The following is a 23,399-nucleotide window of genomic DNA, read 5'->3' as shown; positions in this document are numbered from 1 at the left end:
ACAAATAAGAAGCCTAATATATTATTGCTTTAAAACTCTTGGTTGGCACTAAACTACTAGGCGGTGGGGTAAGGATGGACGTTCATTGGTTGGCATGTAACACGGTCAACCGTAGGCACTGACAAGGTGCGAGGAAATATGGAGACGCATGGTGGGGGTAGAGAAATCAACGGTTCACTATTATTCCATTTAAAGAACACCCCCATCTTGGCACCATGAAGCTTGTTGAGTTGAGCGGATTCACCGTTGGACGTCTCCTCGTGCCTGCCTATTGTCGGAGTACGCAGGCGCTTTTCTGGTTCCTGGCACATTATAAATGACTACTGTTTCGGTCATGTGTGTAAGGGTGGTATTTCGAGCGCAATTTCCCTATATTTGTTTGTATTTTAGCTAATTCTATTTGCATGCATCTGACTCAACCTACCACTTGTGGTGCTCTTTCGCTTTACTTCCCATGGATATCCTGGCTTACGCATAACTTGCACCTGCACATGAAAGGCCACTGTTTTCATATTGTAGCTAATTCAATTTAATGGTTGAGCACTCACCGGCTTGTAAATCGCAATCCCATGCTCTCGCTATTCCTGCATACGAAACTCCCCTCTGGCTCTCCTAACCTTCAGATTGCTTTCTGCTAGCTACCGTGCAGCCACTGAACATTTCCATAATGTAATTGTATTTGTTTCAATTACCTAATTTCAGATGCAAGGCCTAACTGGATATCAGAGCCTTGTACTCTGCTCTGTTTTGCAGTTTTAAAATGGCAATGGTTTTGTCACATTTGTTCCCTACCTATCTGGCAGGTCCTAATGCATGGCTGCCATAAATCGATGTCCCTCCCTATGGGTACGCAGTATATCCTGATCTACCTGCAATGGATTCTTATCAACATATGTAGTGAGTCCATCAACTGTGTATGCTCGTACCTGCCACCTAATCTATTACACAGCCACGGTAGTGGCTGTGTAGTTATGGTTAAGTTGCTGTTTCCATAGGAAGAGCACTTTTTGGGCAGCTTATAATTCCACTGTCCCCGGACGAATCCTCACGAAACTTTGCAAAAATAGTATATGACCCACTCTGAATATTTTTGCAAAGGTTGGTGAGGTTTGGTCCAGGGGGGGAAAAGTAGTAGGGGGGGTCCCAAAACGTCTTTTTTTCCCCATAGACTGAATGGGGGAAAAACGTTGCGCACGCCTACAGGCCAAACCGCTGGACGGATTTTCACCAAGTTTGCGGCAGGGGCAGGGGCTTGGTCCCGAAAGCGTGCTTTTATAAATTTGCTGACAATCCTTCCAGTAGTTTCATTTTAAACGATCGAAAAGTATGTCTCTAAAAATGAGTGATATCTATGTCCACTTCGCGGTCACACTTCCCTGTTCGCTCCACGGACAGGATACCGATTCGCTAAGGGGCTGACGTCTTGACCGCGCAGACGCGACGTCTCCGCCGATTGGCTGCAGTGAGCCGTGATTTGCGTCAGGTTGTTTGGATGTGCCCGACATCTTGGATCCGTCGACAGCGCGGCGGCGACCAGAGACGAAATGCTGTTTCAGAAACTGTGTTCATGATGTATTCCCAATGGCCGCCTTGTACGGAATGTTTGTAAGTACTGAAAATGAGGGGTCTCATAAGGATAGTACTTCAGTCCGTGCTGTGCGTACGCACCTTGAAAGTATTCTAAGGACACGCGTGGTGTCAACGAACATTAAGATTGGGTACATGGCGTACTTAACATTTTTATTGGTATGAGGGTGCTCCTCACTTATACGCCACCAGGGGGATGATATGCTGCGGTGGTTGTGGCCAGGGCCTACAATCTTGGTTGCATGGCGAAAGGCCATGCACCCAAGATGAAATTGATAGGTAGAGAAACTATAAGGCACTATGGGTGCGATATGCTGTGGTAGTTGTGGCCAGCACCTAGAGTCTTGGGTGCATGGCCGAAGGCCGTGCACCCTAGAAATAAGTTAAAAGCAGAGTTATTAGCCACAACGGTTTTTATATACTATACACCCACACCTTCAACTATTTATGCCCTGGCACCCAAGCCTTTAGTCTCTGGGCACAACCGCTTTAGCATATCACAGCTATAGATACACAAGGCCATGCACCAAACAACAAAGTTATAAGCACTGCAATTATTTGCCACTGCACACGTATACATTACAATATGTATGGACAGACACCCAAGACTCTAGGGACTGGCAACAACCACTATAGCATATCACCGCTATGCATACACCCGTATTATCGACCATCAAGGAGGTGGTTGTGGGAAGTACATAGAGTCTTGGAAGCCATGCACCTAAGACCACACTTGTACGTAGTGCAGTTAAAAGCCACAATTGGTGTGATATGCTGTGGTGGTTGTGGCCAGGACCTAGAGTCTTGGGTGCATGGCCAAAGGCTTTAAGCACTGGAGTTATAGGCCACTATATTTTTTACATATTGCACACCCATACATGAAATATCTATGGCCTTACACCCAAGACTGTAGGCTCTGGACACAACGACTGCAGCATATTACACAGCCACGGTAGTGGCTGTGCAGTTACGGTTAAGGTGTTGTTTCCACAGAAAGAGCACTTTTTGGGCAGCTTCCATGTCCACAGACATGTGGCCTCTGTACTAATTGGTTGTGGAACAGCGTGAAGTGCATGAGATTCTGTCGCTGCAGCTGCCATCTTTCGTTTATGTTTTGGTGTACGCGGACATCGCCCCTAGCACATACAGTCGCAGCCAACATTGCACTTGTTACACTTATGCAACACTGTTTGGGAAGGTGAGCGTTACTGAGGCTGGGATGGGCTGTGGAGCAGTAAGTCAAAAAGCGTTGTTTTCATGTCACCAAAGTCATACGGTACAGTGGCAGTAGATGCTCAATATACGGCGAAGAATCACTCTGTCTTATAACGCTTTAACAATACTATCACTATGAGACTTGCGTCCTACATTTTAAAATCTGAGACAGCCACCTGCAATATTTGCTGACAACAGTGGTTCAGCGTGGGAGTAGCGATTCTCATGAATGCATACTAATATGTTGTTGTAAAGTGAGAATCTATTAGCATTCTGAGTGAATGTCACATGATTTGCTTTTTTTGGTTTCCAGCACAGTAGGGCCACGCAGCCAACTGTACCCATAAGGGTTCATTGTTTTTTTACCTTGAGCTTGAACGCAAAAACAGTAAGAATGTGGGAGTGAAAGTTTGCAACACATACCATTTAATAAGGTTACGTTTCAAAACCATTTGTAAGGCACATGAAATATCACTTCACTAAGATTAATTCAGCCAAAAACATTGCTGTCTGACTTCACCTAAACCAATGGAGGCGGTAAATATCATGTAAGTTGAATTTTGACGACTGCACACCGCACTGAGTTTGAATTTTTATATTACCAGACCATTATTTTTGACAATATTACTGATGTATTACCTTTCTATGCAATTGTTATTTTTTTCCCCCCTTACCGAGAGTGCAGATTGTCCCCATTCTCAGGCAATGTGTTCATTCACCCTTGTTGAACGCTAATATTTTCCCATTACAATGTCATGTTTGGCCATATCGGTACCTGTATTACTTTGCACGTTCTGTTGGTCTTTTCTGAAATCACGAGGTGGCATTTGCAAATGCTTGCACATTACTTTTGCCTTGGTAGCTGCAATAGTATCTTTGTGTATAGTTGCCATTTTTTTAAAGTTATAGAGAGTGGAAATTGTTGACATTTGTAGCCTGTCACTAGCTATACCCATGTTGAAATCTACTATTTACTTAACATTTTTTGTATGGCAACTTCGATTTGTGTCTTAGTTCCTATGTTCTTTTTTTTTTTTTTTTTTTAATTGTTTGGTAAAGGTTGGTTATTGATGCATGTTTTCTTTACACTTTCCCGACCAGCTACTTCCTTCCATACTGTGCACTTTGTCCGTACGCTGAAGTGTCTACTAGGAGTAACATAACATCTTTTACGGTGTTGTAGCCAAAAGGTCATGGCGACGTTTTGACGATCATTGCGGAAACAAATGGGTTGCTTTATCGAAAACGCGTAATTTGTGTTTGGAAAAAGAATGTGTGCTTCACCATTAACATTTTCGATGACGACTGAAGAAACAAATTTATTATGTGATTGACAATGGGATTACGCCGATGTTCGTGCTCAGTTTATTGTGAAATAAAAGTAAAAATGTTACTCTTTCTTTGAAAAACTAGTTTATTACTTCAAAATGTCACGTGCTACATTGTATGTTCCTGTGTGTTCATTTTCAGGTGCTGTGTCATGGCACGTAGGTGCTTATGAGCGCATTTGGCTATGCTGGAGAGGATCGTCAATGAGAAAGGAAATGTATTTCAATAGGGTTGGTTATGTGAGGGTCAAGGGCAGCCATTATGTTTTATTGACGTCAGGCCCACTTATGTTAGGCAGCTGCTGCAATAGCGAACATTAGAACAGTATGAACATCAGGGGAGTTGCTAGGTCTGGAAAAGACCCGGGGCTAAACTGATGTCGGAACTGTTGGGACTGGGGGCTAGCTAGTCTTTTGGCTGTAGCTCCTGAGATTCTATCAGGGGCTACAACCAAAAGACCAGGGGCTATAGCCCCTTTAGCCCTCCCCCTAGCAACGCCCCTGATGAACATGCTCTGCTGTCAGATTTAGTATGTTTGTGAAAGAGGAAAAATGAGGTAAGGTACACTGCAAATGTTTGTGCTACATTAACGTTTCTGCAAACATACATGCTTGCATCCTCGGTACAATCTTATCTTCTGACCTTTCCACCTGGGCACCTTATGAAAATATGTGTACGAAGGTGAGTTCTAATGCTCATGGTTTCAATATGTCTGCTATCATTGCGATTGAGGCCACAGAGTTTTTTGGGATTTTTTTCCACACGTAATATGACAATTCATTTGGGCAGTCATTTGACAGTTGTGGGGAATAAAACTTGGTGCATTTACTGAAAATGTGTCTATGGCAGATTGGTAATGCCGAAAAGACTAGTGTTGCAGATGTTGCAGTGTTTTGGTGTTTGACAAGTGTCGCTCTTTCAATAAAAAACAATGCTACAACTTCAATGGCTGAAGGGTAGGTTGTACTTAGTAGTGGCCACAGTGTCAGGGTCATGGTATAAGATCATAATGTGCGCAATGTGGCTACTGACCATGACCAGAACGGAGAAAAGATAGCATTACAGTGGCAATATCCACCTGGGACTGGCTTTGTGGTAAATTGTTGCACATACCCATACATTTCAATGGGAATAAAAATGTGCTCATGGCAATATGGTCACACAGTTTCCATTTTTTTTTTTGCAGACTGCAATGGAAAGTGAAGAAGGACTATGTATGCAACACCCAGCTTCCCTTTCTATGGTGGCCATCTTGGAAGAGGACTTTATTTCTTAAAGCGGGACGCCAGAGGCGGCCCGCTTCAAGACACAAAATCGTCTGTTTTAATTCCACGGGTTACTGCTTTGAAAATGTACATTGCAAATGGCTTGCATCTCCGATTTTAGGAGTGGAAGGGGGGGATTAATGATCCAGAGACCTTGTTAAGCACTTTCGGTTCGATTGCCCTCATAACTTGCCCTGCGTCTATGTACTTTACTACGAAATATAAAGCAGATGCAGTGTATGCGTTTTTTTTTCCCCATTCCTTTTTGTCATTGTGAATGGTGGGTCCCCAAGGAACATTTCTTTTGTGTATGTATGGCTTTTGTTTGGAAGCATAGCTAAGACCGAAATTTGCAGACGGAACTGAGGAAAGAGGCAATAAATAGTAATATGGAGGGGTAGGTGGAAGATGGAAAATGTAGTGGGTGTGCTATTTGTGAGCTGGGGCCAGTGTTTCTACAGCTGCTTCTTCACAGCACTATTGGTGTGTTTTGGGGAGGAGGGATGGCTTTAGCTAATGTCGTTTTGAGATGAATAGCATTTTTATTAAAAGTATGTGCTGTGTACTATGTTGTTATAAACTGTGTACGATTAGGTGATTGATTTCTGCACGGAAAATCTTGCGGTTGCATGTTCACACAGCAGCACAAAATTACCTCCACTTTGTCTACGAGGTACATATCTTATTGTGATTCGTGTATGGGTTATACCATGCTGCGCGTCAGCATATGATCATGTGGTATTCTTCAGAAGGTGTGCAGTGAAGGCAAATGTTCGTAACTGGTATGGTTGCGTGTCACTACTAGAAACCTATTGAATTTACTAGAACAATTTTGTACAAGGCACGATATGGGTCAGTTGCCCTACTAAAAACTTATGAAATTCAGTAAAAAAAAACTTTGTTAAAGGGGTGTTATGGTTAAGTTGCACTACTAAAAACCTATGAAATTCAGTAAAAAATACTTAGTTAAGGGCATATTATGGTTCTAGGTAAAATCGAAAAACCCCTGAAATTCACCAGTTATGGTAGGCTAAGCAACCATCCCTGCCCGCCCCACTGTGCACTGCTAACACTAACACCCAGGACATCAAAGATGACATCACAAATGTCATTGATGACATCACTGATGACATTACATGTGCATGTAGTTTTCATAAAAAGTCTGCACAAGGGAGTCTTACTATAATGTTGATGAAAAAAAACTGTCACGGATCATTGGATTAGATGACATGAGCTACGTGGTGCATTAAACAATGCTTTGATATAAATAGCATTCCATTATGAAGTTCTTTAGTACTCATGTATAAACATAAGCATTGTGTGCAGCATACATGATGGAGGTGCAATATTGATAATATTCCCATGTGAAATAGTGAAATGGTAAATGCTTTCTTAAACAGTTTTGTGTACTGTGCAACATGTTCTAAGTAGCTAATAAAGCCAACTTCCTATATAATTTCATTATTACATACAAAACACAAAGACATAAAAACAAATTCAAATAGGAGTATATACAGAGAAAGTGAAGTATGCAAAAAATCAACAATAAAACCAGATATTGTTCATAACCTACCTGATTATTTGTATGCTCAGAAATGATTGTTCTGCTTCAAACCTAAGACTTCTCTATGAATAACTATCACATGATGTGACTGCACCCTAAAGAGAATAATGCGAATACAAATATGAGCATATCCACAGAAAGTACAGTAATAAAAAAAACAGCAGACCAATAAGAAAGTGTTGATAACCTTACTGATTGTCTTCATACATAGAAAGCATTGGCATCTTTCAAGTGTCTATTTTCCCTATGTATATGTTTCATATGCTATGAGTGAAACCCAAATGAATTACTGTCAGAACATATTTGAAGTGTAAGTCTACAAATATAGTACTTTTCTATTTTTTAGTTCCAAAGTATTACTAGCTAAGATATATCACTAAAGGAAAAAAGAGGGAGCCAGACATGTGATGTGATCAGTGATGTCATCAATGACATTTGTGATGTCATCTTTGATGTCCTGGGTGTTAGTCTTAGCAAAGTTTTTTTTTTACTGATATACATATATATATATATTTGGAAGAGAACAAAAACAAAGGGCCTACACATGTGATATCATCAGTGATGTCATCAATGACATTTGTGATGCCATCTGTCATGTCCTGGGTGTTGGTGTTAGCAATGCACAGTGGGGCGGGCAGGTATGGTTGGTTAGCCTATCATAACTGGCGAATTTCAGGGGTTTTCCGATTTTACCTAGAACCATAATGTGCCCTTAAAGTTTTTTTTAGTGAATTTCATAGGTTTTTAGTAGTGCAACTTAACCATAACGTCCCTTTAACAAAGTTTTTTTTTTTTTCTTATTCTATTTAAAGTACACTTATTTGTGCATGCTAGGCCCTATCGGTTCCCTACTAAAGTCGCGCAGCTAACTACTCATTATGGCAGCTGCATTTACAGGAATACTGCCATCACTTGAATCGCTGCTGCACTTTCATTGTTTTTTATTCGTTAATAGACTCTCCTTATTTTGTACTTTCTTGACAAATAGCGGCGGGGCTTCGACACGGGTGCTGGTTAACAGTTGCATCACCACAGTATTTAAACGTCCTATCCCAACACCTCTACTATACTGAAACCCCACCAGACACAAGCGAACCCCATCACCAACCCCCAGTTCACCGCTACCACAAGTGAGACACGTCCAAATTCACCCAACACCACAGCGACACATACTAAGACCAATTTGACCCCTTTCCTGAACCCTCCCACAACTACAAAACCCTTACTCAGACCCCCTACTCGATGTCAGGTCCCTCGGGTCCCATGCTTTAGATATACACAACAGCATATTAGAATTCAAACTCTATTTCCTACTACTCACCGAAACATGGTTACACTCAGCCTCAGGCCCCCAAATCACCTTAGCCATCCCCCCTGAGTACACTCTTCTAAGGGCAGACCGCCTATAAGGCAATAGTGGCGGAGTAGCAATCATATACACAACCACTTTGCAATTCAGAGAATGCAAAATTGAACCACTCACAGGCTACAAACTCCTCTCGCTCAAACTAGCCATCAACCCCAAAACAACTATACATTTCTTAATAACCTATAGAGCACCAAATGCCCTGAGTAGCCCAGACATAGACCTACCTCTCCTTATGACACCACTACTCCAACCCAAAACTAAGTACATAATTCTAGGAGTCCTCAATTTAGGCTACAACGACCCGATGGACAACGGCCTGCCACAATGCCTTCCAAGAGATGCAATACTCTCAAATCGTGAATGCCTCCACCCATTCCAAAGGCAGAATCCTCGACTGGATTCTCACACTTAACACCGCACTAACCATAATTGACATACTTAACATGCAATGGACAGACCACTGCCTTATTAAATTTAACATAAACCTAGACACTGATCCAACAGCCAAAACTTGCAAAGCAGCACCCATACAGATCAGGAATTCCCGCACACTCACCCATGAAAATCTCAACCCTCTACTACACAACCTGATAAATACCAAACCACTACACTGCACCAACACAGCTAGCATTGCAGACCACTACCATCATTGCCTGAAAACCGCTTTAGATGAAGTGGCCCCACTCAAACCCAAACAACCCAAACCCAAACGTAGCTCCCCCCTGGTTCAGCGATGAACTCAGAAAACTCAGAAAAAAAAGAGCCTTTTAAAACCTCTACAGAATAAATCACTCCCCAAACTACATTACAAACTCCTTCAACTATCCAAAGACTACAAAAGTAGCGTACTCTTCCACAAAGCCGAATCAATCAACGAATGCATCACCAACGCAGCCTCAAATACCAAAGAATTAATCAAGATCATCAGAGAACTAGAATCCCCCATCTTACCTTCCGGCCCCCTTAACACGAGCAAAGCCTGGTGCACCACCATTCAGAATGTACTATCTGCCAAAGTAAATACACTACAATGTAAAATTGCCACTCAAAAAAAGCTCTTTGAACTCTCATCCAATCCATCTCACCCTATTGGTACTCCAACTACCAAACCCGATGTACCCGAATTCCATTTCACCCAAGTTACAAACGACCAAGTCCTTAAAACAATAGCATCCCTCAAGCCTTCCAATTGCAAAGGTGATGGCTTTCCAGCTAAAATAGTCAGACTGTGCAACCACACTAGCACCCACCATTACTGAATTTGTGAATAAGTCCTTCAACACCGGCGAAATATCAGCCTCCATCAAAGCAGCATGGGTAACCCACTTACTCAAAAAAGCATTAGATCCTGAAATCCCTACAAATTACAGACCCATCACAACGGTGCCCTTTCTCCTTAACCCCTTAAGTGCCCTCTCTGTTGCCAAGGACGAGATAGCTCGTCTTTGGCTCTTAAGGGGTTAATGAAGGAGAAAATGTTAAAATCATTGACAAAATTGTATGCAGCCAAGTACAAATCCACCTAGAACAAAACCACCTGCTAGGAGATAGTCAGGCTTCCGTCCTAGACACAGCACTGAGACTGCCTTCCTGGACCTCAAAAACCAGATGGACTCCATCAGAGACTCAGGTAAACTGTGCATTCTACTACTAATAGACCTCTCTGCGGCCTTCGACCTGGTCGACCACGACAAACTGTGCCAAACCCTAACCACCAATTTCCACTTCGCCACTAAAGCCACCACATGGATAAAGTCCTTCCTCTCTGACCGTACATCAAGAGTCTTCCTAGGAGAAGAAGCAGCTGACCCCATCCCAGTACCGTTGGGAGTACCGCAAGGATCCTGCCTTTCCCCTACCCTTTACAACAGCTACACAAAATTACTCTTCGCAGCACTTGACGCCATGGGAGTCATCTACACTAACTTCGCCGACGACGCACAAATACTCATACCAATCACAGGCAACTTCGATCAGGACACTGATACCATCAACAAAATGTACTCCCTCATCCAAAACTGGATGGCAAACAATAGTCTCTGCCTCAATGGAGAAGAAACTGAGATTCTCATAGTTAGCTCCACAGCCAGACTCCGCAAACTCCACTCTGACTACTCGTCCATTATGATGGATGGCACCCCTATCCCCATCTCCCGCAAAGTCAAAACTTTAGGAATACACATTGACTCCAGCCTCACCATGAACAATCACATCAGCGCACTCGCCTCTTCCACAGCATATATTGCCAAACTCATTACACTAAGCAGACCCCTACTCTCCTTCGATAACTGCCTCACACTAGTCAGAGCCCTCATACTAACAAAAATAGACTATTGTAACGTCCTACTATTAGGCACCTCAAAAAAGAACCTAAACAAACTACAACTCCTTCAGAACAAAGTTCTTAGATCAGCTCGAGGCATCAACAGAAGAGAACATATATCCCAACACAGAAGGGATGCCCATTGGCTCCCAGTGCAAGCCAAAATTCTCCACAAAACCCTTGCCATCACCCATAAATGCATTCCAGATAACACCCCCATCTATCTCAGTCAAAGCATCTCCCGCAAAACCTCTAACAGAACTCTCAGGTCCAGCGTCAACACGCACCTCCACATCCCATGATTCACAACCTCCAGAGCAGGCAACACCAGCTTCCCCATAGCAGCTCCCCGCATCTGGAACTCTCTTCCTACTCACCTTAGTAACGAAACCTCCTTCCAAAGTTCAAGAAACTACTAAAAACCTGGCTATTTAACAAATACTAACAGCCCTAGTCCTACCCTACCTGGCCACTCCCTATCCTTAACTCAAGTAACTGCACTGAATGTAAATGATATATGGATTTGTTCAACAATGTATGTATATGCTTTAGATGTAACTGACCAAGAATTATACCACCCAAGACTACTAAGATATATGTAACCGTACAAGCTCACCAAGATTCATGTAACCAAGAATTCTACTACCCAAGACTACTAAGATATATGTAACCGTACAAGCTCACCAAGATTCATGTAACCAAGATTTCTACTACCCAAGACTACTAAGATATATGTAACCGTACAAGCTCACCAAGATTCATTTAACCAAGATTTCTACTACCCAAGACTACTAAGATATATGTAACCGTACAAGCTCACCAAGATTCATGTAACCTACGCCGTGACACCTAAGGGTTTGGGCGTATGACCAAATGCAATAAATAAATAAAAGAAGAAAAGATGAGCCTGTCCAGGGCCAGTGTTATGTAATATTTTGTATCCTGTACTTTTCTAGTCGCCCATGATCTTCAGCTATCTGTATTGGATACCACATATTACATAACGGTGCCATTCAGTGCTCCTGCTTTGTATTAATGAAAATAAGAAACCAAAATGGAAAAAACCATGTGTCCTCAGATCGTTCATCGCTGGAGCGGGAAATGCTTTTCTGAGGAATGAATGAGTGAGTGAGTGAGTGAGTGAGTGAGTGAGTGAGTGAGTGAGTGAGTGAGCGAGTGAGTGAGTGAGTGAAGCCTACCTTCAGCTCTCCAAAGTCAGCCCATTTCAGGTGGGCCTGGCGGGGGATAATGGCAATGGAGCTGTAGTGAGCCCATCCTCTCAGGCACAGCCTGTACTTTTGCTCCCCCCCACCTGGAGGGGTGGGGGGAGAAAAATGGAGGACAATAGAACATGAAAGAAAATTAACCTGCTCCGTGCTCGAACAGAGTGCCTTTTTGGCACAAAAATTTAAACCAGAATTGGCAATTGCAACAGTTTTGGCTCTTGTGTAGGCATGGGATAGACATTTTCCAGTCACTGGCGTAATGGCATTAACTGGCCAATAATGGTAGCAGCTACAAAATGGTGCGAATGCCTGGGGATATAATAGCATTGCCTTGCAAATACCTATCGAGCAACTATACACAATCCAAAACTCTTGGCTTTGCCAATGGTTGTTTTAACAGAGCTTCAGTGAGGGCCATACATTCTGCATTTATATCAAATTGTTGAAGGCACGCTTGGTTAAGGCATTTTTACACCAACAACACAATACAACCCAGATTAAACCATTAACTCCCAGAGAACTGCTTTGAAATAACACTGGCAGGCAGTCAAAGCACTACGTCTGTTCTTACTGTTTGATAAAGTTAGCTCAACGATCCCAGGAGAGTGTGTTTTGGGTGGGGAGGGGCAGGAAGTGGGTGAGCATGGCTATAGGGTCGAGCATGGCCATGGACAGTCAATGGGTGGGCAAATAACCAAATACCTACATGTTTTGTGTACCCTGCATATCACATCTCCCTCCTACCTATACTTCAGTGAAATAGTTCTGGTTCATAGATGGCGCTTTAGTGCCACCTAATAACCAAAACTAAAAATTAAATGGAAGCCCTACCTGGGCCCTTTTAGTTGCGTTTCTCGGTTGCTGCTCTATTAGAAAATATAATGCTGGCTTAGTAGGGTGTTCCCTGGCAGAGCGGGGATCGCAGTGGAGGGAGGGAGGGAGGAAGAAAGCAAGAAATTAATAGAAATAGAGCAAGCCCACCTCGGTTTCACTGAAAAAGATGCGCCTCCGAGGCGTGAAGAAAAGAACAGAAACAGTTGAATAAGGATCCCTTCCACAGCCACCTGCGGCAAAGTAGGTAGCTTTTAAAACCAGTAAAATGCTTCAAAATGAATACGCACATGCCTGTCCTGAGGTACATGGGAACATGGTATTATTGTGGGGGTCATATTGTAGTTGTTTGTTTTTTTGGCGCGCTGTGGTTGCCTTAGTTCTCCCGGGGGGTTAGGCTATGGAGAGGAACTGATGTATTATTGTTCTGTATGTTTTTCAGATACAACTTTCTCCATTCTGTCAAATGGAGGTGGGGAATTGAATTGGGGTCGTTGTTTATTGATGTTTTTCATTCCTTAGCCCGAGGTGAAGTTTGTCTGGGGTTTCAGCCTGTTTTACATCAGTTTCAGAATAACCTACTAGGGGAGGTGAAAAAGTTGATCAATGTCTAGGTTTTTAAACTCCCCTCTTACAATTCCTTGCTAGGTGCAGTAGGCTTCCCAGGTTCACCAATGTCCGCGCCGGTGTGCCAGTATGCTTCTGTGGGCTTAACGGAAACGTCATCTGGATGGGAAAGCCCACGATCTGCGAGGGTAAACATGCATAGGGTGGTATTACCTGCCGTTGTGGGGCCATGGGTTGAACTAGAACTAAATCGTTTAATTGCAACTTCATCATGTTTCTGTGTTATCCTCTAGACCCGTGGCCGCTAGTGAGGGATGTGACTGTGTAGTGGTGAGAGTTTTCATGGGAGTGGAAGTCAGTGGAAGGGAGCATGAAAATGGTTATACCAGTATTAGGTGGGAGAGTTGGTACAGAGTGCCGTACCACATGCCCACTGATGATGTGACTCTGTGGCGAGTCGGAGGTTCACAGCAATGACCATTCTGCTCTTTTTTTTTTGGAGCTCAGTCTGACCCTAGCAAGTCGGTGTGTGATAGATTTGTTGTCTGAGTGCATATGGGTTTCTGGTATATACAATAAATTCAAGTGCCTTCATTGGGGCGAGGATGAGGAGAGTAGGTGTATATTTGTGTGGGTTCTGATGATATTCTCATGATGCATTTAATCGAAAAGCCATGTGTTCAGCCGATTTCCGAAGCAAAGATGGTCATCTTCTGTAGTAGGTGTTTCAGCATGGAGTTCCTGTCTATGCTGTTTCCAGTTGTTTGTTAAAGTTTCTAGTGCCATGTTGCACAAAGACATTACTAAACTTAGAAAGTGACATTTCAGCTACTACATATTGTGATGAATCTGATGACATCATCACCCCTTTCCTGGAGATAGCCTCTTCCCATTTGGCCAGGGAACAGCAGCTACTACCTGATCCTGACCCTGGGTGCAGTTACATGGGGAGGACCACATGGGGGAGGCGACACTCAGGGGTTGGGGGGAGGTCTGGCATCGTCAGATGAGAAATGGTATCCCCTTTTCCTTTTAGAGATACTCTCCTATATTCCTCATGCCTTGAGGGCATATTGAGGTAACCACCTTCAACAGCCTACAAGACTTACTGATGGCATTCTACAATATCCTGAAAATAGAATGACAAAACAAACCATAAATCCCATGCAAATGAATCCTTTGGAAATACTGAGACGAGGAGGAGGAATGGAGCTATGAAGACCCCTAGGGAATGGAAGCCCACACTAGGGGGGGGGTGGAGGGGAGAGGAGGAGAGAGAAGGAGAAAGGAGAGAGAAGGAGAGAGAGAGAGAGAGGGAGTGAGAGAGAGGGAGACAGAGAGAGGGAGAGAGACACCTGATGCAAGCATTCTCACATTGGGAGAACCACGATGAGAACTTGGTGGCAGGTAAGGCGGAGGAGCAGGTGGACCACTGGCCAAAGCTAAGGGGTTTCCGTCACCCGCAAGGCGAAGGAATGGAAGAGCCGGTGCTCCGTCGTGGCAGGGCTGAGAGCAAGAGGCTGCCCTTCAACTGCAGTGACATGACGGAGCACTGAGAAGAGGTCAATCGTTCTCCTAATCGACTGGCGAACTGCAGCATTCACGATACAGCGCGAGGAAGAAAGAAGCAGCCAACCTCAGCCACTGAGCCCAGCTGGGTAAGGTGGGATGCTTTGGCAGGATTTCTGCACACCGGGAAAAGAGCTGAAATGCTGCTTGGGAAGGGCGAGAAGCCCTGGAAGAGAGGGACTGTTGTAAGAAGGGTCTCCGACCTGTTGGATGTTGAACGCATGGGAAAAAGGTTGCAGGCAGAGAAACTGCAATTCTGGGACCCGTATTCATATTGCGCAATAATTTTGTTATATAAGTAAGCCCTGGCAGGAGAAGTATACCAGACAAAGCCTTGTGTGTAAAGAGACTCCTAGTGAAGACCCATGCCCTTGAGATTGTGAATTGTGTCAACTGTCTAAGAAACTCCTGTCAGGAGAGTATACTAGGCAAAGCCAAGTCTGTGAACTAAATTGCAGATACCTAGAGAGCGAGTTATCCGCTTAGCCTATAAAGAACTTGGTTATTCTTGTTGAACTATTGTTTGTGGTGGAGAGAAATCTGGGGAAGGGAGCCATCCCCTGGAACTTTGAACACTATCCATTTGGAACCTTTTTGTTGGAGTTATCCTTTTCTTTTGGAACTTTGAACATTTATGCACTTTCAAGACCAAACCAATACCCTTAGCACCTTAGTTACTTTTTAGAATGTGAGGGCTATGATAGCATTTTGAACACAGAACATTTTGCGTTCAGCATCTTGACTCAGGACAGAGCCTTCGTTTTTGGTTGAGGCAGGAAAACACCTCCTAGAGCAGGGACAGTGAGGCATTTTCCAACCCCTTTCATTTTGAATAAAGGTGTATAGCAATCACTATAAGCCCTTTGTGTCCGTGTCTCATCCCAATATCATCTAATCCAAACATACATATATGACCAGGTTAGGGTCATGGTCATGTCAAGGGGGGGGAAACAGGGACCCTCCACAATCCAGATATGTCAAGTGGGAGTGGGAAGGGGGGGAGGAGGAGAGACAGCAGTTCCTGAAAATTCCCCATGTGCCACACATTTAATTCCTGGTACCACTCTATGGGCCTCATTACACGGATGGCGGTACGGGTATAACAATACCGGTAAGGGATTGCCGGTATCGCTAAATACCCTTGGCAATTACGACCCAGATAACCGCTATTAGCGGCACCGCTAAGAACGGTGCCACTAATAGCGGCTAGTCCGCGGGCGCGTGACCCCTCACGTTGGAAATAGCGGCATGGCGCTAATAGCATACCATCACAAGCCATGCGGACATGCTAATAGCGGCATGGATTTGGCCAAAAAGCCCATACCGGCATGGCAGAAATACCGGCATCGCGAACCACCTGTTAAGAGACATGAGCAGTGTTCCCACTTGCCACAGGTGGCCACAATCAGCACAGGTGGAGGCAATGGAGATTGGGGCAGCACAAAAGGAGCACACCACACCCCTTCCCACACCAAGATGGTTCCAATACTTGCAGCATTACATGGGCTGGAGGACATGATTGCATTGCAGCACCAACAACAGGCAGCACAGAGGAGACGCAGGAGGAGGAGGGCGAGACAGGCCCAGCAAGCCCCACCAGTGCACCCAGTAATACCACAGATGCAGCCACCAATCCCCAGGATTCGAGCCAGTCCATTCAACCTAACCCCTGAGCAGATACACACCCTGTACCATCTGGACCGGGATACCATCACCCGCATCGTGGACATGATACACGACGACATTGTGAGCCTCATAGACATCCGTACTGCCATCCCCCCTCTACTGAAGGTGGTAACTGTGCTCCACTTCCTGGCCACAGGCACCTACCAGCATACGGTAGGGCAGATGCATGGCATATCACAACCAGTATTCTCACACACGCTGACCCAGGTGCTCGATGCCCTCCTGAAGCACACAAGTGAACACATATCCCTGCCACGGACTGCCCAGATCTCCAACACCAAAGTTGGCTTCTATTCACTGGCAGGCATCCCAAGTTGCATCGGGGCCATCGACTGTACCCATGTGGAATTGGTGGTCCCACATCACAATGAAGTAGTACCGAAAAAGAAAGCAATTCCACTCCATCAATGTCCAAATGGTATGTGACTCAAACAAGATAATCACACATTGTTGTGCCCGATATGCCGGATCAACCCATGATTCAATGGTCCTGCGGAACTTAACAATACCACGCTACATGTAGCGACGTGCTGGACAACGTTTGTGGCTACTTGGTGAGTAGCAGGGCAAGCACATGTCAGTGAGATGTGGGGTGTGATTGGGGGGGGAAGAGATGCATACTCCAACTGGGTGTGATTGGGGGGAGATGCATACTCCAACTGGGTGTGATTGGGGGGGGGGAAGAGATGCATACTCCAACTGGGTGTGATTGGGGGGGGGAAGAGATGCATACTCCAACTGGGTGTGATTGGGGGGGGGGGAGAGATGCATACTCCAACTGGGTGTGATTGGGTGGGGGAAGAGATGCATACTCCAACTGGGTGTGATGGGGGGGGGGAAGAGATGCGTACTCCAACTGGGTGTGGACTGTCGTACGTACAATAAATGGATATACAGATGTACGCCAATGTTCCACCAAGGCAGGCCACAATGGACCGGAAACAAAACCACATGCAATTTTGAAGCTGCACAACATTGAAATTAATCAAATATGGCAAACATGACACATCTATCCACATGCACATTGCACATCATACCATACCCCATATGACACAAATCAGCAATATGGAGCCAATATGCCAAATGGAAATGTGCGCTGAACAACATCACAACAGATATGCGCCCTTGAATGCATGCAAAGGGATCACCTGTAGCCATTGTACTGAACCACACCCGTACACCACTCCTGAAGTGCCGCTTCCCAGCATGGCGACATCGATTTCAGAATGGCAGTACACTAGCATTGTGGTACAAACGTTGCCTGGGCCCAGGAACACTTAAGACCTGTCCTCACCCAGGACATGGCAATAACTGCCGGAGGCATGCATGGTGCATGTCCACTTGCAAGGACTAGCTCACCTTCTCACATTGCAGTTACACAGATCGTCTCCATGCATGCTGGGATTCGTGGATGCCAATCACAATGCAATGTTGATTTGTGTGAAATGTACAGGTTGCACTTGATGTGAACAGTAACACGTCCCCATTGTTGCACTCATGTAGGTGATGCTGGCTATCCCCTGAGGAGGTGGCTCCTTACCCCTGTACGGAACCCACAGAACAGGCATGAAGAGGAATACAATTGTGCACATACCCGTACCCGCGTGGTAATTGAGCAGACATTTGGCCTTTTGAAGACACGGTTCCGGTGCCTCAGCAGGTCGGGTGGGGCACTCCTGTACGGCCATGAGAAGTTGGCCAAGATCACCTTGGAATGTGCCAATGCCCTCTGACATTGAAATGCAACCACCTGATGAGGATGATGATGGGGATGAGGATGATAATGGGGATGAGGAGGGAAGAGATGGGGCTGCAGGTCATGCAGGAAGCGATGCCCACGAGGGACGCAATGTGCGTCAGCATCTGATCAACCAAATATTCTGAATCACATGGTCCTACTCTGTTGAATGGATGTGGGTATTTTTCCACTGGGTTCTGTGGTGAAGCGCACACTGGGCCCTGTCCCCCAATAAAGCTCACATACTCAATGATAAGGTCCAAGCCTGTGTTTAAACTTGTCACCAGTGTGTTTAATATATTAAGAGGTGAAGAAGTGCATGGACCCAACTACGCAAACACCCTTATCCCCCTCCCCCCACAACACTCCCAAAACACCCTAACCCCCCCACAACACTCCCAAAACACCCTTTCCCCCCTCCCCCACAACACTCCCAAAACACCCTTTCCCCCCTCCCCCACAACACTCCCAAAACACCCTTACCCCCTCCCCCACAACACTCCCAAAACACCCTTTCCCCCCTTCCCCCACAACACTCCCAAAACACCCTTTCCACTCTCCCCCCACAACACTCCCAAAACACCCTTTGCCTCCCTCCCCCCACAACAACCACATGTATGGCTGGTACAACATTGCTGTCTTGCTGTACATGTGCCAGCTACATCGGGCTGACCCTAGTTCCCATCCCCACCACCACCATTAGGGGGATGGGAGGGTGTGCGCCGCATGGATCACAAGAACCGGCCCCGGGGTCTCGTCTGCCTTGAGCTGGCAGAGGAGGAGGTGCATGGTTGTTCTTGTGGCGGTGGGGGGGGGTACTGTCTGTCCATAGCGTCAGCTATGCGGGTGAGGACCTGCCTCACTAGTGCCATCTCCTCACAGAGCTTGTTGGTCCAGGCTTCCATGCCCTGTCTTATCTCCCTCGCATTCTCCCTGCACTCCTCCCTCAAATGTGCTGCCTCATCAACATGCTGGCCAACCAGTTCTGTTATGTCCTCCTGCCGCTGCCTGATGATGGCCATGTCATGGCCACTGTGTCCTGCTCGTGGGGAGCGTGGCGCGCCTTGATCTATGGGTAGGGCATCGGGTGAGGATACCGGTGGGCTCCAACACCCTGCCACGATTTCATCACCAGGCTGGGCATGGCTGCTGGATTGTGATGTTGGCCGTGGGCTTGGTACTTTCGATTGGTGGGGGCTGGGTGTGCTCTTGCATGGCCAAGTCACAGGTGTCCTCCACATCGGACAGCGGTCCAGTGGCTGCTGCCTCGCCAATTGAACTGTTGGCAGCAGACAGTGGCCCCTCCGTGGGTGGTTCGTGCATTGGGGGGATCACTGGAGAGGGTGCAGCAATTGTTTCAGCCGTAGGTTCACGTCTTGGTGACGTGGGTTCTTTGCTGTGTTTGGCCCTCTGCAGGAGCGCACTCCTCCCTGTGCCCCTCAATGTGCTGGCGGTGTTCCCTGACTCCTTTCTCCTGGCTTGTTTCTTGGCAGGGGGAGCCTGTGTCGCAGTGTCCTGCTCATCGCTGTCAGTCTGTGAGCCTGTGTGGGACAAAGAGGGGGGATGGCATTGGTGATGGGTCAACGTGCTTCATGCAGATGTTGTACATCATGCTGTTCTATGCATTGATACTTCATTTGTGGGCATTCAGGTTGTAGGACTGTTGGGTGGGTCATTCATGCATGGGTCTGGGTGGCACGTGTCTGTGGTGATGCGTGCATGTGTGTGTGTTGGGATGTGACCCTCACATGGGAGGGTTGTGTGCATGTATGTTTGTGGCAACATCCATGAGCTGATTTAGGGCTCACATTTGGGTGGGTACCTCTACTTTCACAGTGCAGTATTTTATGTGGACACTCACCTCCATCTGACGTTGTGGGCGCACCACGCTCCATTTCGCCAACTCCCTCTATGGATTAAACACCTATGGTGCTCGTGCAGGCCTCCTCCCACTCCCTCAGTTTGATAGGTGAATCTCCACCACCTCCTGTGGCCATGGCCAGGTTCTGATTGCCAGCCAGTATGCTGCGGACACGGAGGCGGAGATCGTCCCCCCGCTTCCTGCAATGTTTCACAGTGCGGGTGGTGGTGCCCACGGCACTGACTTTCTGGGCCACCTCTGCCCAGATGGCCTTTTTTTTGGTTAGGGTCTCACGCCGCATGTCATTTGCGAACACCACATCCGCGTTGGCAGCAAGCTTATCCGTGAGCATGATGAGCTCGTCATTGGTAAATTTCTCCTTCCGCTGCCGATCTGCTCCTTTTTTAATTGCTTTGGGTATTGGCAGGGGGTCTTGGATGGTTTTGTATGGCACTGGTGTGGATGCAGGTCCTGGGGGCAGAGGATGGCAATGGATTGTGTTTTTAAAGATGGCCGCCATGCTCTTTCCCGTTCCTGTGCGATGACGCTATTTCTGGTTCCGTGAATTTCCGGTGACCGCTAATTCCGTGTTGCAGGAGGTCGGAAGTGATATCAGCGCTTTCATTGGTGCTGCTAAGGGTCTTTACGCGGTCTTTAGCGGCATGGCGGAAGGGACATTACCGGCATGGCACTTTGCTCGTGTCCGCGTACTCGTAATGGTACGCAATTAGCGGCCTCTTGCCTGCGCGGACACGTTAATAGCACCATGCCAGTAAGGGCGGTATCTTACCGCCTACCATGTAATGAGGCCCTATATCTATGAGTGCCTCCCAATACAGTTGGTGGTCATGGTTCTGGTATTTCCCCTTCAGAGCTGCAACTTCCAGAACCCACCTGCGAGCAGCCGATAAGAACTGGACTGGAATCCAACGAAGGGAAAAATAAACGCTGCAACTAAGACGCAAATGAAGCTTTCACCACATGCCAACAATGACCAGCCCCACAGAGAAGTACTGAATCCACTACAATAGAAGAAAAACAAACCTCCAGACCCACAGCATGACAGTGAAAAAGCAGGAAACCCTGTAGAAACTGTTGTTGAAACTGTGCTGGAAAAGGAGTGGGGGTTTACACAGGTTTTTAAAGCCTCTCACTTGGGTTTTGGGAAAAAGGCAGGCACTGGTTGGTGCACACTGTCAGGTGATCATTGAAGAAAATGGAGGAAGGCGTGTGGGATGATTAATCGAGCGTCATCTAATTCGGGGGAATATTCTACCCACCCCAAATAAATTTAGCACCTAAAATGTTTGTTTATTTAACAAAGTTCTTTTTACGAACCTGGGGCACGCCAGATTAACAGTATTGATTCTCTAAAGCAGTGTTGGCCAACTCCAAGCCTCGAGGACCGGAAACATGTTGGATTTTCAACATATCCCTCTTTGATATTCATGATACATTTGCATACGATTCCGGCCCTCGAGGCCTGAAGTTGGACAACCCTGCCCTAAAGCCTCTCCTTTCATGAAAATAAATGTGTATAGGTCTGCACAGAAATTCTATTTGTTAAGAATAGAAATAATGAAACCAATTTAAAATAAACAAATTATATATCTTTCCTTGCTCTATGAAATCCTGATGCCAATGATTACTATAAAGATTAATGTTCAATACACTGGTCACTTCATTTGTCAAAGCTGCATTTAGCTTGAATATATACTTTAGTATTCAGGGCAAAGTTTTCATTTGATAATAAACAAAATTCAATCAGAACATACCTGCCTTTCTAAATCTCTCTGCTATTCATTTATTAAAAATAAATATGCACTTTTTTAATGGATATATCCGTGTTTGAAATATCACTTTAGAAAACTCAATTTAAAGACCGACTGCATACCATTAAACAGGCAAGGTCTGCCCCGGCGCCTAGATCCCTTGGTAGACCTTGACTTCCTGATTCTCCCTGCCCGCCTCCCGCTCCACCTTTGCGACCTAATTGGGCCTATTGGGGAAAAAAAAACAGAGGGCCATAGATTCTGCTGGCTCGCTGCTGCTGCGCCAACTGCAGGTTCCCCTGGCACGGTGAGTAAGAGCTAACTCCCTTCCCTCCAGAGCCCCATTTAATATTTTGGATAGTGCTTTTTTTTTTTTTAATTTAGCTTTATTGGTTTTGCGAGAAACAAAAAGAAGCAAACAGTATTCAAACAAGATCATACGTCTACCAGAGGTACAAGTCGAACAAACGGTGCATAATAAAACAGTATACTAAAATCTCTTGGTAGTGCGACAGTCCCAATTATCTGGAAGTGTCTCATTGACTGTTCGCCCTAACCCACTCCCATCCCTCCCCCCTCACTTGGGTTGGTGTACTTCACGAGTACAATAGTTTGACAAAAGTATTAGCATCATATGATTGACACAGTGTCACATCCGATAGTACCATGGTCGCTGGAAATGAGAGTCTCATCCTTTGGAATGTTCCTTAGGTGTTGCATCATTCGGTCAGGTTTTTGGGGGTTCCTCTGGTTGGGAGTCGTAAGTAGGTGTGATATATGTATTCTTGAAGTCCATCCATAGAGTTTCGCATTTCACCGATTTATTGTGCAGGGAGGCAGTGATTGTTTCCATCACATAAATGCTTGTGGCCAATTTAATCCACTCGGTGTTACCTGGAACCTGAGGGGATTTCCACTTGGTTGCTATTAGGGCCCTCGCAGCCAGTAATAGCTGAGGAGCCAGGCCTTTGACCCGAAACCAATCCTCCTCGACTCTTTCAAGGCCAAACAGAACAAGGTGTGGGTCAAGTTCTCTATGGATGTCATCCACTTCTTTGATCCATCCCAGGACTTCAGTCCAAAACACTTTGATGTGCGGGCAGCTCCACCACGTGCCAGTAGTTGGCATTTTCTCCGCAGTTTCTCCAGCACTTTGGGCTCATGGACTGGGACATTTTGGAGAGTCGAAGCGGATCGTATTGCCATCTGTGTAGGAGTTTTATTGCATGCAGCTTATATTGGTTGGATATGGAGGATTTAGGTGCAGCTCTGCACATTAAGTCCCATTGTTCGGGAAGTATCTCTTCGCCGAGGTCTTTTTTCCCATCTGGCCCTAAGGGGTTCCGTAGTCCCACCGCCTGCTCCCAATAGCGTTTCATACATTATTGAAATAAGGCCTTTCATTTCTGTTCTAGAGTCTAGGAGTTTCTCAAAGGCGGTAAGATCTCTTCTCAGTTTTTCTCTCCATTCGGTTCTCCACCCCTTTAGCTGGATGAA

The 23,399-nt window shown here is 45.7% G+C and overlaps 2 long non-coding RNA genes across 2 annotated transcripts in view; one reads left to right on the top strand and one right to left on the bottom strand.

Annotated features, from left to right (window-relative positions):
* Nucleotides 1-18,471, top strand: part of LOC138566456 (uncharacterized) — a 54,288-nt gene extending 35,817 nt beyond the window's left edge. The window contains exon 3 of the long non-coding RNA XR_011301939.1: nucleotides 18,035-18,471. This is a non-coding gene — a long non-coding RNA (uncharacterized lncRNA). The remainder of the gene's footprint in view (nucleotides 1-18,034) is intronic.
* LOC138566455 (uncharacterized) overlaps nucleotides 1-23,399 on the bottom strand; it is a 215,505-nt gene that overhangs the window by 171,941 nt on the left and 20,165 nt on the right. Inside the window, exon 3 of the long non-coding RNA XR_011301938.1 lies at nucleotides 6,970-7,055. This is a non-coding gene — a long non-coding RNA (uncharacterized lncRNA). The remainder of the gene's footprint in view (nucleotides 1-6,969; nucleotides 7,056-23,399) is intronic.

This window comes from Ambystoma mexicanum, chromosome 2p, assembly GCF_040938575.1.
Source record: "Ambystoma mexicanum isolate Mex_15411 chromosome 2p, UKY_AmexF1_1, whole genome shotgun sequence".
NCBI lineage: Eukaryota > Metazoa > Chordata > Amphibia > Caudata > Ambystomatidae > Ambystoma > Ambystoma mexicanum.
Note: the sequence above shows the minus strand (reverse complement) of the source record. Positions and strands in the feature narration are given on the sequence as shown.